Raw genomic sequence first — 17465 nt, forward strand, 5'->3', positions numbered from 1 at the left:
CATCTTCAGTGGGCTGCTAAACTCCGAGCTGATGGTGGAGAACTCGAGTAAGGGGCCATTTAGTGTAGGAGACACCCTTCCTACAAATCCTCAGCCTTGTTCCCTCGTATTTGGCTGTCAACTGGCTCATAAATGCTTGACCTAGGTCCAAAAGATGTCCAAAAATCTACAATAAGCACTTATTAGACTTCATGGTCAAGTGACTACCCTCATTCATTCAATTAACATAAATATACTCAAAAGCATGCATAAACTATGAAGAATGGTGGATTAATGGAGAATAATAGGTAAAATGAGCCCAATAAGTTACCCATTTTTGGGGCTCATCATCACCCCCCTGCTAAATGGGTTGCTCATCCTCTGAGCAACTAATCCAGCTCATCATCTTTGATTGCTTTGACTGCCTCTCTCACATCCCAGGCTTCCGAGGTGATGTCTTCTTCTCGGTCATGGAACCCTGCTTTTCTCTATAATTCCTCCCACTGACGGTGCTCCTCTTCTTCTTTGACTCCTTCTAGAAGTCCTAAAAGCAAGGGAGGACTGAACTTTAGGCTGATCCAGTTGCCCTGCAGATTTTGCATTGACTGTTTATAGAGTGGTACTCTTGCCAAGGCCTCCCTCATCCTTGTTGTGGTGTGGTATTCTCTTATTTTCAGACTGTGGGACAGTGTGTTCGATCTCCTTGCGCAAGAATGAATGTAGTTATCCCCCAATAGTCTTTCCATGTCCTCAAAGTGAGCAATGGCCTGAGATTGTTTCTCAATCTAATCTGGGTGAACCTGGGGGTTGTTAGCAAGTTGCTGATGGGCATACACTAAAGCTAAGGGATCTTCTAGTTCTATTCTGACCATGAGTGGCTCTCGTAGCTCCCTGTCCATAACATTCCGAATTTCTTCTACCCTCTTTTCCTCATGGTTTAACCAAGAGGCCATGGCCATGAGTTGCACATGTCCCAATGAAGCATTGGGGTCCCACAGATTCATGTTTGGAAGGGCCAAATTGTGTAAATAGAATTCTGATAACTTGGCCTTATCTTCTGCTGAGCTGTTGTCACACAAAGCCATGAATTGATGGTAATTCTGAAATGGAATGGTGCCCCTTTGGGCCAAGGTGTTAATTTGGAATTGCAACCATTGATCTTTAAGATATAAGGCATATGACTTAGCAGGTTGCCTACATTGTAAGGCTTCTATTGCCCAGCTGGCCATGCAGGCCAGTTGGGCCTCTTTCTCTTGCACCTGTTGCTTTAGGGACTGTATTTCCTCTGCTACCTGTGACTCCTTTTCTTGTAGCAGTTTTGTTAGCACCTCAACCTCAGCCTGCAGCTTGTCCCCTTTCTATTGTTCATTAGATGCTTCCTTGTCTGCCGGAGGCCCTTCTTGCTGCTGCTGTTCTCCCACAATGGAGGGCCTATCTTCCTTATGACTTCCATGTAGCTGCAACTGTTTTCTTAGCAGCTCATTCTCCTCCTACAAATGGGCTCTTTTGCATCTTTCTACATTCCTGACCATGGCCAGTTCTCCTCTTAACTCTTTTAACTTCTCCTCCATGTGGCCTATGTCCTCAATTCCCTTAGATTTGGCAATTTTCATCCATGTGTGTGTTCTGATCCTCTCTTGTTCTAATGCAAGGAAGAGTGGCACAACAAATTTCTGTGGGATGATTTTCCCACCCTCTAACAGGTTGTAGTATGAGCCCAAGCTAGGCTGAGGGCTTGGTTCCAGTATCTCCTCGGTCTTTCCCTCTCCCTGTGATGATTTGGCTATCTTTTCCTCCAATTTATCAGTCTCTTTTAACTTAGCCAGAGTTTCCTGTAGAGACGTCTTGGCTTCCTGTAGAGATGTCTTTGAGTCCATCATCCTAAGTCTCTCTCTCTAAGTGGAGGTTTTTGGGCTTCCTCATTCATGGGTGATAGACATCTTTGAAGGAGAATCTTCTTTTGGTTTAGTTGTTGTGTCCTGAATGACAATTGGCTCTTTTGACTATGGCTGGGGTTTGCCCTCTTTTATTCGTTTGCTCCTCCTTGCTTTAAAGTACATGGAGGTTTGCCTCTTTCTTTTCCCCTTTTTTTGTGGAGGTGTGCTTAAGGTAGCAAGCACAACTTTTGCCTCCCTTGCCAATATCTCAGGTGATTTCTCCTCTTGCTGTTCTTTTTCCCTGGTTCTTGTAGAAATTCCTGTGTCAACTATTTCTGTTTGTGTTGCTGAGATTTCAAGGTGTGTCTTTTCCTTTTGTTTTTGTGTGCCTGCTTTGGCTATGGCAGCCTTCATTTTGGCTTTTTCGGCCTTCTCTGTTCTACTCTACATCCTCTTTTCCCGTGGTATTTTTGTTGTTTTGTCTTCCCCTGTTTTAGGCTCTGTAAGCTGGCCCATTTCCCCTTTTTCCTTCTGTTCTTTTTGTGCTTGAATGTCCTGTGTTCCTTCACCATTGGTTTTGTCACCTTCCTCAGTGTGTTCTCCCCCCTCACTGTTGGATGAGGTGATGTCTTCGGCCAGAATTCTGATATTGTCATCCCTGGACATGTTTCGGAAGGTCTCCCAAGATATGGGGACAGTGTAGGTGTGCAAAGCATCTTCCACCAATAGTTTGATGAGCCCATGATGGGCCAACTGATCTGGGATCCCTTCATTTAATTTTGTACCACATTCAATTAGTGACTGAAGAAGAAAATAGGGAATGCTCAGTTTGTTAGCTGGAGGCAAATCAATCCCATGCCTTAGTTCACACAACAACCTGAAATGATATCCATAGATGATGTTAAAGCTTCCTTCACATGTGATGTAATTCATAATTTGGAAACTAACTTCACTCCAGAGAGGAGGCAAGCTGGTTCTTCTAACCCCGTTTTTGTCTTCTATAGGATGCTTTGTGGGCAGAAGGAATGACTTCTTAGCAATTTGGTCCAGTGATCTCTCTTCTTTGCTCCAAGGGAGCCCCAATGGTAGACCAGTAACTGCACTGATGAACTCAGGGGTGAGTTCTAGGGTCAAACCCCTAAAACTAACTGTGGCATGTGTTTTTGACTGTGGTCTCAGGGACATTAAAAACTCCCCAGTTATCTCCTCATCATGACCGTGAATTTTGTCAAAGAAGGATATCCAATTTGCTCGAGTGAAAAGGTCCACCACCTTAGGATGCTCGTGCATTTTGCCAGAGTCTGATGGTTCTTTCCTTATGAATCCTCCTGGCATGGTGAGAGTGCTCTTTTTATGCTTTAATCAGAAAAGGAAATGCCTTTTATGGTTTCCCCTGAACCCAAGAAGGAATTTCTCGAGTGTCCAATATCAACTAGCAACAATTCTTTGGTTTTAAGACTACTCTCACCCAGAACTCGACTGTCTGCTTATGAAAAGATGAATTTGGTTTTTACAGACAAAACACAAGGATCAAGTTTTCTTCTTAGCACACAGACAGATATGCAAATTCAAATTTTTTTACACACACAGGCTGGCCCCCACGGCTGCATATATCTTCCCTACAGGAGAATTCAAAAAGGAAACTTGGAGGAGAATTTTGATGCAGAAAACTGGGAAACTCAGTGCAATACGCAGGCAAACATTTCAATTCCAATACACAAGCATATTTTTTCTCTGATTTTCCAATCTGATGCTGTTCAATTCACCACATTGCACAAAAACATCATGCATAGAGGAGTTTTTTGTGCCTACCTCATTTGGAGCTCCAAATTCGACAAAAAATCCTAGGTTCTCTTGCTCTGTAAAGCTGTGCAGGTTTTCCTATAGAACCCTTCCTGTAGAAGGCCCCCGGTTCCTGTAGAATTTCACTGTGCTGCTGAGCGAGCCCGATATGTGGGAGATTTTCGAAACCAAGTAGGAAAACCGGTGGAGGACGACTAGTTAACAGTTTTTGGAAGCGGAGGACGCGTACTCCAGTCGAGGACATTGCAAGTGCAAGATGAACAGAAGGTGGTGTAAGTTTCAGCTGGGCATCTTTTAACTACAACATGATTCGTGGTGAGGGGATGAGGTGGCTCAACCAGACCGTTGATCCAACGTCACAGCCATAATTTATCTACGTGTTTCTGACCACCATCACCTCCTTTCTGCCATTATCCACCGCCACCACTACCAGTCCCAACGATTTCTCACGGAATGGACACTCCACACGTGCTGGCTGCACATTTCGTTGGCAATTTTGAATGTAACGGGGCTCATTTGGATCTTGCGAGGATATGTAACTAGCCGAGGGTGGCTAGTTGAGTGGCCATCGATTCCACTCAATCCGAACCACTCCCATAGGCATGCATCTTTTAAAATATAATTTATGCAATTGACGAATGAGTTTAGGCACTTACCTGTGTGGTCACGGCCGCGTTATGCAGACTTCGGGTTTTGGAACCACTCCTTCGTTTGTTGTTGCTTCATGCACGGGTTTTGGAACCCATTCCTTCATTCGCTGATGTTGCATGCACGGGTTTTGCTTAGCTTCGGTTGCTGCTGATATTTCCACGTTCAAGGAGAGCCCTTTGCATGTCTCTTTTGTCGTTTTTGGCTATCCGTGTCTTTAGAGTATGTCTTCCAGAGGGATCAGCTGCTACAGGATTCCTGTAGGATGTCCTATAGATGTTTCTCCTCCTGGAATGCAATGCTAGAATGAGCAGGGATATACTGCTGAGGAGGGGTTCGGCTGATGAGGCGTCCAGATGGATATTGATAGGTATGGTGAGCAAGACACTACTGCTTGATTTGTCACTAGAAGTTCTTGCTGGCAGTATGAAGAAAACAGGTTTTTTTTTTGTGACTGTGCAGGAACAAATAATAGGATGAGTGCAACAGAGGTGTAAAGAGATGAAAAAGGGTGACATATGGTGATGGACGGAAACAGGGGTGTTGGCAGGTCTCATAGGCAGATTCCCAACCTTCGGATTCTCTTCTGAGATCAATTTTTCTTGTCTGTGGGTTCTACAGGATCTTCCTGTAGAAGACACAGAACTTCCTGTAGAAGGTGAAATCTTGGCCCGAATGAGATCAAATCTTAGGAAAGGGGAGTGGTCATGGAGGAATTGTTTGTGAGGGATGCTTGTAGCCTGGTGCCGACCTCTGTCCTTGTTTTGTGTGATCCTCCTAACCTGCAATGTCCTTCCTGCAACCTGCAAATTTTTAAATAGAAGTCAAGTTGATTTTTCTGTGTTTTTTTTTAAGAGACAACTGGGGCACCTCCAGGAGGTTTTCACCCTCACTGTCTGCCCCAAGCGCCTCTAAGAGGTTTTCCCCCAAGGATCTTTTTATTCTTTTTCTGTTTTTCTCTCTCTCTTTTTTTGGTGCTCAGAATGTGGATGGGGTGGAGATAGGGACCTGCTCCACTACCAGCACTGATTTATCCAGAGTTTTAATGATTTCCTGCTTAGAAAGGGGCTTCATGTAGATCTTCAAACGATGCCCATTGATGAGCATGGAGATGGCTTCTTCATCAATGTTCCTGATAAGGACTGAACCATTTTCATTACATTTCTCCACTGTATATGGTCCCAGCCATCTTGTCCTCAACTTCCTTTGAAATCCTTGTATCTTGAATCATAATAGTGCCCAATCTCCTGGCTGAAATTGGTTCTCTTTAAGGTGCCGGTCATGCCATATTTTTCTTTGAAGTTGGACAACCTCTGAGTGGAGGAGGGCCTGCATTCTTTGTTCATCTAGTCCATTCAGCTAAAGTAGTCTTTCCTATTGTGCATGGCTGAGATCTAGGTCTACCTGAGCTGACAACCTCAATATGTTGTATTCAAATTTTATGGACAGCAAAGCCTTCTTCCTTTAGACCAGCTCATAAGGTGTGAAACCTGTTGTAGTTTTCCAGGTAGTGTTGTAGGTCCAGGTGGCCTCAATCAAGCGATCTACCCAATCCTTTCTCGTATTGCTCACCACTTTAGTCAAGATTTCTTCCAAAGCCCTATTAGTGACTTCCACCTGCCCATTTGCTTGTGGATGATAAGGGGTGGAAGTTTTGTGCTTAATCTTGTGATGAGAAAGCAGGTCTTCAATCAATTTAGAGGTAAATTGGCTTCCTTGATCTATGACTAATTCTCTTGGGTAGCCAAATTTATAGAAGATATTTTCCCTCAAAAACTCAACCACTTTTTCTTCTGTTGCTGCCTTGATTGCCTTTGTTTCTGCCCACTTTATCAGGTAGTCTGTGCACACAATGATGTAAGACTTGTGTCTTGAAGGAGGGTTGATAGGATCTACGAAGTCCATGCCCCACTTCTCAAATGGCTCGTAAGTCACCTAAGGTTGGAGGGGCATTTCATTCCTTGGAATCGGTTTCCCCATCCTTTGACATCGGTCACATTGGCTGATGTATCTTCTGACATCTTGATGAAGAGTGGGCCAATAGTAGCCTGCCTATAGAATTTTGAAAGCGGTTCTTTTTTCTGCAAAGTGGCCTCCACAGGGTCCATCATGACAGGTCAGGAGGATGTCAAAAACTTCCTCCTCCCTGACACAACGCTTCAAAAGCTGATCTAGGCCAAGTTTGAACAGGTTGCCCCCAATCCAAGTGAATGGGGCGCTTTTCCTCATGATCTTGCTCTTCTCTTTTGAGGATAGGTGTGGTGGGAATTGTGCTGAAACCAAGTAATTTGATATATCAGCAAACCATGGCGAGAGTACTGAAATAGCAAACAGGTGTTCATCTAGCAGTTGATCATCCACCACCCCTTCTTCTCCTGCAGGCAAATCTAGTCTAGACAGAAAATTAGCAACAACATTTTCCTTACCTGGCTTGTTAACAATGGTAAAATCAAATTGCTGTAATAAAAGTAACCATCGAATGATACGAGCATTTACATCAGGTTTATTCATCAAATACCTAATTGTAGCATGATCAGTGTGTACGAATGTCTGATAACCAGTGATGTAGTCTATGAACTTGTTTAGGGAATGGACTACAACTAGGAGCTCTTTCTCGGTTACAGTATAGTTTAATTCTGGATTGGACAGGTTTTTACTGACGAAATATATGGCATATGGTATCTTTTCTTCAACTTGTCCTAACGTTGCTCCTATGGCTTTGTTCAAGGCATCTGTGTGAATGTGGAAAGGTAGGGTCCAGTTTGGACCTCTCAAGATTGGGGCAGTTACCAGCTTATCCTTCAACACATCCAGAGCCTCTTGACAATTGTCAGTCCACATAAACTCAACATCTTTCCCCAGAAGACCAAACAATGGAGAGGCTAGCTTACTGAAATCTTTAACGAACCTTCTATAATATCCCACTAAGCCTAAAAAACTCCAAACATCCCTTACCTTTTGAGGAGGTGGAACCCTTTGGATGATAGCAATCTTGTTGGGATCCACCTATAAGCCTTGCTGAGAGATTGTATGACCTAGCACGGTCCCTTCAGTCATCAGGAACTCACATTTCTCAGGACTGAGGGACAGGTTCATCTCAATACACTTGGTTAAAACTTTTCCCAGGTTAGTCAATGCTTCTTGGAAGTTGGACCCATAAGGGGTAAAGTCATCAATATAGATTTCCACCGAATAATGAACGAACTCAACGAATATGCTCAGTACTGCTCTCTGGAAAGTGGTAAGAGCGTTGCATAACCCGACGGGAAGGACCCGGTAGGCAAAGGTACCCCATGGACAAGTGAAAGTGGTCTTATCTTGGTCTTTCGGGCTGATTTGGATCTGATTATACCCAGTAAACCCATCTAGGAAAGAAAAGAACTTCTTCCCTGCCAGCCCATCTAGGAAAGAAAAGAACTTCTTCCCTGCCAGCAAAAGCATCCAAATGGTGGTTCAACAAGATACACAGCTACTTCTCTTGAGAGGGAGATAGGGACGAATTGATCTTCAAGGTTCTTTCAGGGCCAAATTCCACATTCTTAACTCAGGAAGAGTTCAGATCAGCCACACATAGATGCCCTAAAGCACTGGCTTGGGTGTCTCCTACCAACTCTTCTAATGGCAGCACACTGGGAGGTGGATTTTGGATTAAATTCTCAATAAGGTCATCCTTAGTTTGAGGACTCCCCCTGGTGGCCTCCACAGTGCACACAGGTGCAGAGTAGACTTCATCCTCATCTTCCTCCTCCAACTAGTGTGGTAAGTCATGTTCGAGCAAAGGTTGGGTAGGAGGATATAGGACTAGTTGTTTGGACATTGGCCCATTCTTAATGGTCATGCTCCCAGCTCAACAACTGATGTAAGCATCTGCAGTAGCTAACCAAGGCCTTCCCAAAATGAGGGGGTATCCAGTGAGTTTTTCCTTTGGCTGAAGGACCAAAAAGTTTGTAGGGTACTCCCGAGAATCAATAGAGACTAGGACATCTTCCACAATCCCTTCGGGAGTCACAGTGGAGCGATCTGCTAACTGCAGTATTGTCGAGGTATTTCTTAGGGAACCCTGAAGGTTAAGTTTGAGCATAGTGTCCCTGGTCATCACAATAATGGTAGCCCCTAGATCAATCAGGGTGTGGGGGATAATGGTGCCATTGATGTGGACATCCACTACATGACTCCCAGGGTCCAAATATTTTGGACAGATTACTTGTCCCAACATTAGGTCGGATAGTTGTCCTATGATATTGATAGTTGGGGCATCTCTCTTGTGCCTACCTGGGTGCCTGAAACACTTCTCTTTGATCAATTTGTTGTAGATTGGTACATCTTTGATGGCCTGGAGAAATGGTATTTTTACACACAACTATTTAAGTTCTCCTAGAAGTTCAGTCTCTTCTGGGTTTGGTTGCATGTTTCCAGTTAATCTCTTAGGAAAGGGTGGAATAGATTTGGGTTCACTTTCCTGTTCCTCTGCTTCATCCTCCTTAGGAGGAGGTTGGCTATCTGGGAGGACCTTCCCAAATCGAAGGTTGATCTCCTAAATCTCCATAGCGTAGGTAGGGCATGTTGTCTCTCCAGTATATACCTACTGGGCTTGTCTGTTATTGGGTTTTGGGTTTGGTTGAGTAGGCATCTGGGGTTGTCTCAAAGGAGTAGGAGGTAATGGTTGTGGTTGAGTAGGTGGTGGAGGCAAAATGGTGGGAGGAGAGTTGTACTAGGGCCTCCACCCCTATTGTGGTGCATTCCACTGAGGTTGTGGCTGAACATGAGAATGAAACGAATGAGCAGCAGGTTGAGTATGGTATTGAGGTGGATATGACCAAGGAGGGGGTGCGGACTAGGAAGGATGAGAGGGGGGACCCCAAGAAGGTATGTGAGTGGATCGGTTGGGGTTGCAATATGGTTGGGATGTCCCTTGCATCCCCTGCTGGGAAGGTCTGGATCCATGTGGCCTCCTTTGGTTGAGGAAGTATAGTGGTTTAGTGGCTCCTTCAGCCCCTTGATACATAGCTTTAAGTCCAGGTAAGGTTGGGCACTGGATTGTAGGGTGGTCTTCCTCACAAACGAAACATACCTCTACTGAGTGCAATGGACACTCATTCTTAGGATTCTTCCTTTTGCATCTGGGACAAAAGATGGCCAAAGCCCTCTCAGCCTCCTCTTTCTTTTGTTGGATTCAGAAAGTATCCAGTTGCATGGAAATGGTCTGTCTCACATCACTTTTAAGGTCTTCCATCTGATTTGTAAACTCAGGTTTGGAGAAGGTTGCACTAGATGAAAGTGGATTCCCCCTACTTCTTTTCCGGGTTGCCCTAGAATGGTTTCTAAACATAGTATTTATGTCCTCATAAGGTATTTGGTAGATGTCTCCTCCAACTAGCAAATGGAGGGTATCTAGAAGGTCTTCAGGGACTCCTCCCAGCATAACCAGCTTCAGAGGTTTGGGGTCAAGTGTGCACCTGACCCTTTTATAACTAAGTTGGAACCTTTCTTCATAGTCTTCCAGAGACTCATCACTTCCCATGGTCATTCGAAAGATTTCTCCCTTCATTTCCTTTGACCTATAGTAGTCCCGGTATTTGTTGTTAAAGGCTTGCTGCATTTGAGCCCAAGTTTTGATATTGTTTCCAAGTAACCCCATGAACCAGCATAGTGCTGCATCCTTGTGGGTAGAGGGAAAGAGTTTCAACTTTTGCTTGTCTTCTGCATAGTCATAAGTTCGACAAAGGATAGCAAACTCAAACAAGAAGGTATCAAGGTCTTCAGTAGTCAATCCATGGAAGTGAGGTAAGGCTGAGGGACTTATGTTTTTTATTTTTGTGTCCCCATTTGTCTCTCAGATGGGAAATGAACCTTCTATTCCCTCCCCATTCCCTATACCATTCCTGTGTTCAGCCATGGTCTCAAGAGGAATGTTTTCTTGCTCTTCTGCTGTTATAGGATCTTTGTATATCTCTGGAGGTTCACCTATAGGTTCTTTTGGATCACTACCACTGAAGAAAAGAGAAGGGTGACTTAGTGATGTGGTGGGGGTGTTGGGTAAGAATTTTCCTGTATGGTCTCTGTTCCTACGAGGCATGAAAATGAAATATTTTTGGTTGATTTTTGCTTTTTCTGCTTGTACCTGCAAAACTAAAATGGATTGAACTGCAACTAACTAAAATATATCTTGCTAAAATGAAAATGCAGAATTGAAATGAAAGCAGGAAAGGACTAATCTATGCTGCTGAAATGAAATTGCAGAAAGGAAATGCTAAGCTACGCTTGCAGAATTGAAATTGCTGAATTGAAATGCTAATTTACGCTTGCAGAATTGAAATTGCAGAATGGAAATGCTAATCTATGCTTGCAGAATTGAAATGCTAGTTTAAGAAAGCAGGAAATGTCTAATCTACTTTTGCTGAAATGAAATTGCAGAATGGAAATGAAACAACTACTTTACGCTTGCTGAAATAAACTACTGAGCAGAAGGTTGTAGTAGAAAATAGAATAAAAGCAACAATCACAAACACTCTGACGCTTCCCCAGAAATGGCGCCAAAAAGATGGTGGGCTCTAGTATTGCAGCAATAATGCTGCAACTCCTGGGACTCCCTTCTTTACTTTTATCAACCCGGTAGTTCGTAACACACTTAGAAGCGACGGTGCTATATGCACAAGTACTAGCTCTTGCCGCAGGCTGTCACTTGATTAGCTAGCACAAGTCTGCTAGGAGCTTAAGCCAACTTCTATGAGCTCTCAAAAGAAGCTTTTAACTATGATGGATGAAAGCTAACTCTAAGGAGGCTAATCTAATTGCAGAAAGAAACTAAAAGCTGAAAGGAAATGCAAACCCTAGTTTTACCGACTAACCCTACTAGTGTAAGAAAAGAGATGAAAGCTGCTGAAATGGATGCCATTGACTCTTGGAAAGGTAAAATGCATGTGTCTAAGCTACTTCTGAAGTAAAATCTAGAAAAAACATCTTTTTGTATTTTTGAGTAATTTTGCAGAATTATAATGCATGTGCTTTAACTATTTTTGACTATGCATAGGTTGATTGGCGAAAAGAAATGGAGTGGGAACTTGCAGGAGGTTGGGAAGGTAAGAAGAGGGCCGAAGGGGTACCTAGCACCCTTCCAGAGAGTTTCACAGCGATCAGATGTTGAGAAACTGCCCACGTGATCTTCTACAGGAAGTCTGCAGGGGTTCTACAGGATGTTCTACAAGATGTTTTACAGGAAGAGTTGAGAGAGGATTTTTGATGGTTGATGGAGGAAAACTGGTGGGAAAGTGGAAATGGAGGTTGGATGAGGCTATGAAGAGGTCTAGGACCTGGTAAATGAGGCTAGGGAGTGATGAAGACGGTTGGATTTTTTCAAGGATGGAGGGAGCAATGTTGCACAAAAATGAAGAAATGAGGTAAAACTGGCAAAGTGTGGCAAATGAAGGGAAGGAATTCAGAATCTAGGGTTGGAGCAGGTGGTGTGAGGAAGGAAGGATAGGAAGGGATGGATTACAGGCGATATGCACACTATTTCTCCAAACTAATCAAAGAAAGACTAAAAACATTAGAGATCTATCTATTTTAACCTATTCTAACCTATAAACCAGAAATCATGGGGGACAGAAGTTTATTAGCAGAAAATCATGTAAGAAAACTATGAAAACCAAGCAAGAATAGATCTAAGCATGTCATCACAACTGGTATCAACTTCCCTAACTAAAAATCTAACACTTGCGATTGCATGGAAAGGCAAAACAGTGTTTTTGTGGCAGCAAGTATGCCTTGGTCTCAACTCATGGTCCCAAGGAGGGAGAGATGAGATCAAGGATTGCTTGGTGGCCTTTTTGCAGGTCTTTTTCTTTACCAAACTATAAAAACAACCTGAAGCATGAAAAGCAACCTAAATAAAAAAGCAATATGTTAATCTAAGTAGCGAAAACTATTCTAGGAATGCAGCAAAAACATATAAAAGTACACAAAAGGAGGTACTGGCACTTGGGTTGGGCCCAACCCCAAGAGCTACAACCTCCTAAAAGAAGCTCAAAGCTGATGCAAAGTGAAATTGATCTCCATTACTCAAAAAATAACCATGTCACAAAAATGTTTACAGCAAAAGCTCAAAATGAGCTGAAAGGCAGGGCAACACTAAAGTGTGAAAATAAAACTGTTCAAGAGCTAAAATACGAAGGTTGAAAGCCTTCCTACTTATCACCATGAGGACCTCCAACAACCCTCCTTAACTCAAGGGGCTTGGCTGCTCAAAACTGCAAGTAATCAGCCACTTCACAAAAGCTGCTCGGCTGCCCTTGGGGATCATCTTCAGTGGGCTGCTGAACTCCGAGCTGATGGTGGAGAACTCGAGGAAGGGACCATTTAGTGCAGGAGACACCCTTCCTACAAATCCTCGGCCTTGTTCCCTCATATTTGGCTGTCAATTGGCTCATAAGTGCTTGACCTTGGTCCAAAGATGTCCAAAAATCTGCAATAAGCACGTATTAGACTTCATGGTCAAGTGACTACCCTCATTCATTCAATTAACATAAGTATACTCAAAAGCATGCATAAACTATGAATAATGGTGGATTAATGGAGAATAATAGGCAAAATGAGCCCAATAAGTTATCCATTTTTGGGGCTCATTAATTCTCTCGCCATTGTTTATTTTCTGTTTTTTAGAATTCATATGTAAGTAATTTTTGTATGGGGTTAAAACCGACATTTGGTATCAGAGTTGTTTCAGCTTCAAGGGGACGCCTTTGCTATTGAGGGATTTTGCTTAGGCTATGGTAGGCCCTGTTCAATGGGATATCTACGGGATCGACTCTTGTGGTGAAAGAAGATGGCGAGCAGTGGAAAGATAGAGATCGAGAGATTTAATGGTCAAAGTTTTGAGTTGTGGAAACTCAAGATGGAGGACTCCTGGTGGATAAAGATCAGTGGATCGTGGTAGATCTAGGTACTAAAACAACAACAATGTCAGTTGAGGATTGGGCAAAGTTGGATCAGAAGGCAAAGAGCACAATACAATTGTGTGTCTTAGATTTAGTATTGTTGAACGCATCAGGGGAAGCTTCGGCGAAGGCTTTGTGGGACAAGTTAGGGACTTTGTACCAATCTAAGTCTTTGGTGAATAAATTGTTCCTATGGAAAAATTTGTATAACTTGAGGATGAAAGATGGAGACTTGGTGACATAGAATCTGAACGCCTTTAATACTGTGGTAAGACAATTATTATCTGTTGATATTAAAATTTCAAATGAAGATAAGTGCATTAGTTTTTTGTGTTCTCAACCAGCTTCGTGGGATATTCTGGTTGTTGCAACATGTAGCAATGAAACTGCCCTGCATTTTGATGAAACAGTCTCATCCTTACTGTCAGAGGAGATGAGATGGAAAAATATGGAGGGCTATAATGGTGATGCCTTGTCTATACGAGGATGGTCCCAAAACAGAAACAAAACTAAGTCCTCAAGTGGGATATCTAAATCTAGAGGGAGATCTAAATCTCCAGGAAAACTTGTAAAGGTGTGCTGGAAATGTGGAAAGGAAGGGCACTTCAAAATGGGTTGTAAACCTAAAGCTCCTAAGAAAGGAAAGGGATATGATGATGATCCTTTTGCAGAGGCAAAAACCCCCTTAGATGAAGGTGGGGATGTGTACTTCGCTTCTTCTTCATGTACACATGTAGATCATGAGGCATGGTTGATTGACTCATGTGCATCCTTTCACTTCACTCCCCATAGGGAGTGGTTCTGCGAGTATGATAAATATGATGGTGGTGATGTCTTCTTAGGGGATGACAGGAAGGCTATAGTCATTGGTCACAGAAAGTCAAATTGAAGTTGCAAGGTGGAAGGATTAGAACACTTCCGAATGTTTTGCATATTCCTACATTGGCTAGAAATCTGATTTGTCTAAGCGAGTTGGATGATATAGGTGTAAAAATAGTGTTCGAGAAAGATACATGCAACATGGTTCGGGGAGCACTAATATTGAGGTGAGGAGTTTGGATTGTAATACTTTACAAGCTTCAGGGTACCATCATTATTGATGGGTGCAACATTTTTGTGGTTCCTGAAAGTGGAGCAGAAAATTTAGTGGTCTCTGGAGAAAAGACCATGCTATGGCATCAAAGGCTTGGACATATTGGAGAGAAGGGCCTTTGAATACTTCATGGTAATGGTATGGTAGAAGGTATGTCTAATTTCACTTTGGATTTTGATCTCTGTGAAAATTGTGTATATGGGAAGCAAAATTGGGTGAGTTTCCCCTTTGGTGTTAAGAGGGCAAAACATATATTAGAGCTTATGCACAGTGATGTGTTTGGACCTATGTATGTTCCATCACTGGGTAAGTCTATGTACTATGTATCATTTACAGATGACTTCTCAAGGAATACATGGATATATTTCCTCAGGAAAAAATCTTAAGTCTTTGACAGGTTTAAAGAATTTAAGGCTTTGGTGGAAAACCAGACAAAGAAGAAGATAAAGGTGTTGAGGACAGATAACGATGGAGATTTTTGAAAGAAGGATTTTTAAGAGTTTTTTAAGAAGTGTGGAATAGTATGACAAAAGACTACTCCATACATACCTCATATAAATGGACTTGCAGAAAGAATGAATAGGACGTTGATGGAAAAGGCAAGAAACATACTCAATGGTGCCGGGTTAGGACATAAATTATGGGTAGAGGTAGTGAATACTGCATGTTACATGGTCAACAGATCACCTTCATCAGCGTTGGAGGATAAGACTCCACATGACATATGGACTAGTAAGAAACCCTCTCTTTCACATCTGATGGTATTTGGAAGTGATGCATATGTACATGTCCCAAAGGAGAAAAGGACCAAGTTGGATAGTAAATATGAAATGTGCATCTTTATTTGGTATAAGGGTGGTTTAAAAGGTTATAAGCTTTGGAACCCAGAAACAAGGAAGGTTGTGTACAACTGCGATGTGGTATAGAGAGGTGAAAGATGTTATTAAACATGAATTTCTACCAAAGGAACATGAGAATATAGAGTTTGAGCTAAAGGACGGGGAATCAGAATCTACAATAGAAGAGGAATCAAAAGATGAAGAGTCTCAAACTCCAGCTATGAGAAGATCTGTTTGAGAAAGAAGGCAACTAGAAAGGTATAGTACAATTGTTTTATGATCAAATTTTTCTTTATCTATTACTTATGATGATCCCAAAACTATCTGGGAAGTGGTAGATTCAGAGGATGGAAAACTCTAGAAAGAGGCCATGGTTGATGAAATGGAATCTTCGCACAAAAATGAGGCTTTGAATCTGGTGGAGTTGTTGGCTGGAAAAAAACCCATTGGAAGCAAATGGGTGTTTAAGAAGAAGATGAATGTAGAAGGAAAGGTGGAGAAATAAAAAGCTCGGTTGGTAGTAAAAGGTTATTCCCAAGTGTCAGGAATTGATTTTGGTGTCTCCTGTTGCCAAGGTAGCTTCTATTAGATTAATTTTATCTATTGTTGTTGCTTTTGATTTTGAGGTAGAACAGATAGATGTGAAGACAACATTTATTCATGGGGATCTGGAAGAAGAGATCTACATGAAGCAACCTGAAAGCGTTGCGTTGAAGGGTAAGAAAGAACTGGTATGTAGGTTAAAAAAGTATTTATATGGATTACAAGAGTCCACAAGGATGTGGTATCAGAAATTTGATACATATATATGGGTACTTCGATTCATTATAAGAAAAGCAAATCACTGTGTGTATTTTAAATTAATTGGTGACCATGTTATTTATTTGGTCTTGTATGTGGATGATATGTTGTTAATTGGAAATAACAAAGAAATTATCCAGGAATTGAAGACCCAATTGTCCTCCAAATTCGACATGAAAGATCTTGGTGCTACAAACTATATTTTAAGCATAGAAATTAAATGAGATCGAGAAAAAAGGAAGCTCTGGTTAAACTAGAGGAAGTATGTCGAGACAATATTGCATAGGTTTAATATGTAGGATAGTAAAGTGGTGAAGGTTCCTATTCCTGTCAGTGTAAAGTTATCCGTTGAACAGTATCCCAAGACACAAGAAGAGGAAGAGGACATCCCGTGTTCCATACGCAAGTGCAGTCAGTAGCTTGATGTATGTAATTGTTTATACTAGACCAGATATTTCACATGCAGTGGGATTATTGAGCAAGATTATGTCAAAACCAGGGAAGGAGCATTAGACAACAATGAAGCAGGTTTTCAGGTATTTGTGTGGCACCAATGATTATGGTTTGTGCTACCAAGGAAGAACATGATTGGATAGAATTTTGGACATCCATGGATTTGTTGATGTAGACTAGGCTGGAGATTTGGATTAGAGAATATCTACAAGTGGGTATGTGTTTAACCTATTTGGAGGTACAGTTAGTTGGATGAGTAAGAGGCAGTCTGTAGTGTCCCTTTCAACTACGGAGGTAGAATACATGGTTGCCAATCATGCAAGCAAGGAAGCAGTTTGGTTGCAGATATTGAGTTCAAGTATGGGTTTAGTACAACAATTTATAAGGATAGACTATGACATCCAAAGTGAAATTTTATTGGAAAAGAACTCTGGTTATCATTCAAAGACAAAGCACATTGATGTTTAGTATCACTTTGTGAGGGATATGGTTGAGGACAAAAAGGTGTTTTTGGTATAGGTGGACACTTTGAAGAATACTGCAGATGCATTGACAAAGTCTATGACCACTGAGAAGTTCTCTTGGTGTAGAGAAGCAATAGGCATTGTAGGGTTGGACCAATGACTAAGCTCTTATGTGGTCCCCTATGGAAAGGAAACAATAAGAGGGAGAATGTTGAGTGTGAGTTATATTCTTTCCACGACTACCCCACACATGGGAGGGTTACAAGGGGGGCTTCCACTCGCCCTCTACGTTGCACTAGGGGCAACAGGGGTGTCATAGGGGGGCTGAAACCCACCCTATCGGGGGATTTGCAAGGGGTGGTAGCCCCTCTACATAGGGTTCGGGGCAATACCCAGGGAAATTTTTTTTGGACGTTATATTAGGTGTGCGGACCTAGCTATGGTTTTGTGCATGGATTTCGCACATGGTTTTAGGCATGATGATTTTTTATCCATGGTATTTTGTAGATCCAGACAAGGGAACTACGGTTATGTTCTAATCCAGAGTTAATGGATTGGGGTTTATGCATGCTTCG

Source organism: Pinus tabuliformis, chromosome 5_2 (genome assembly GCF_031772625.1).
Source record: "Pinus tabuliformis cultivar Carrire ecotype Pingquan chromosome 5_2, CPIR1, whole genome shotgun sequence".
NCBI lineage: Eukaryota > Viridiplantae > Streptophyta > Pinopsida > Pinales > Pinaceae > Pinus > Pinus tabuliformis.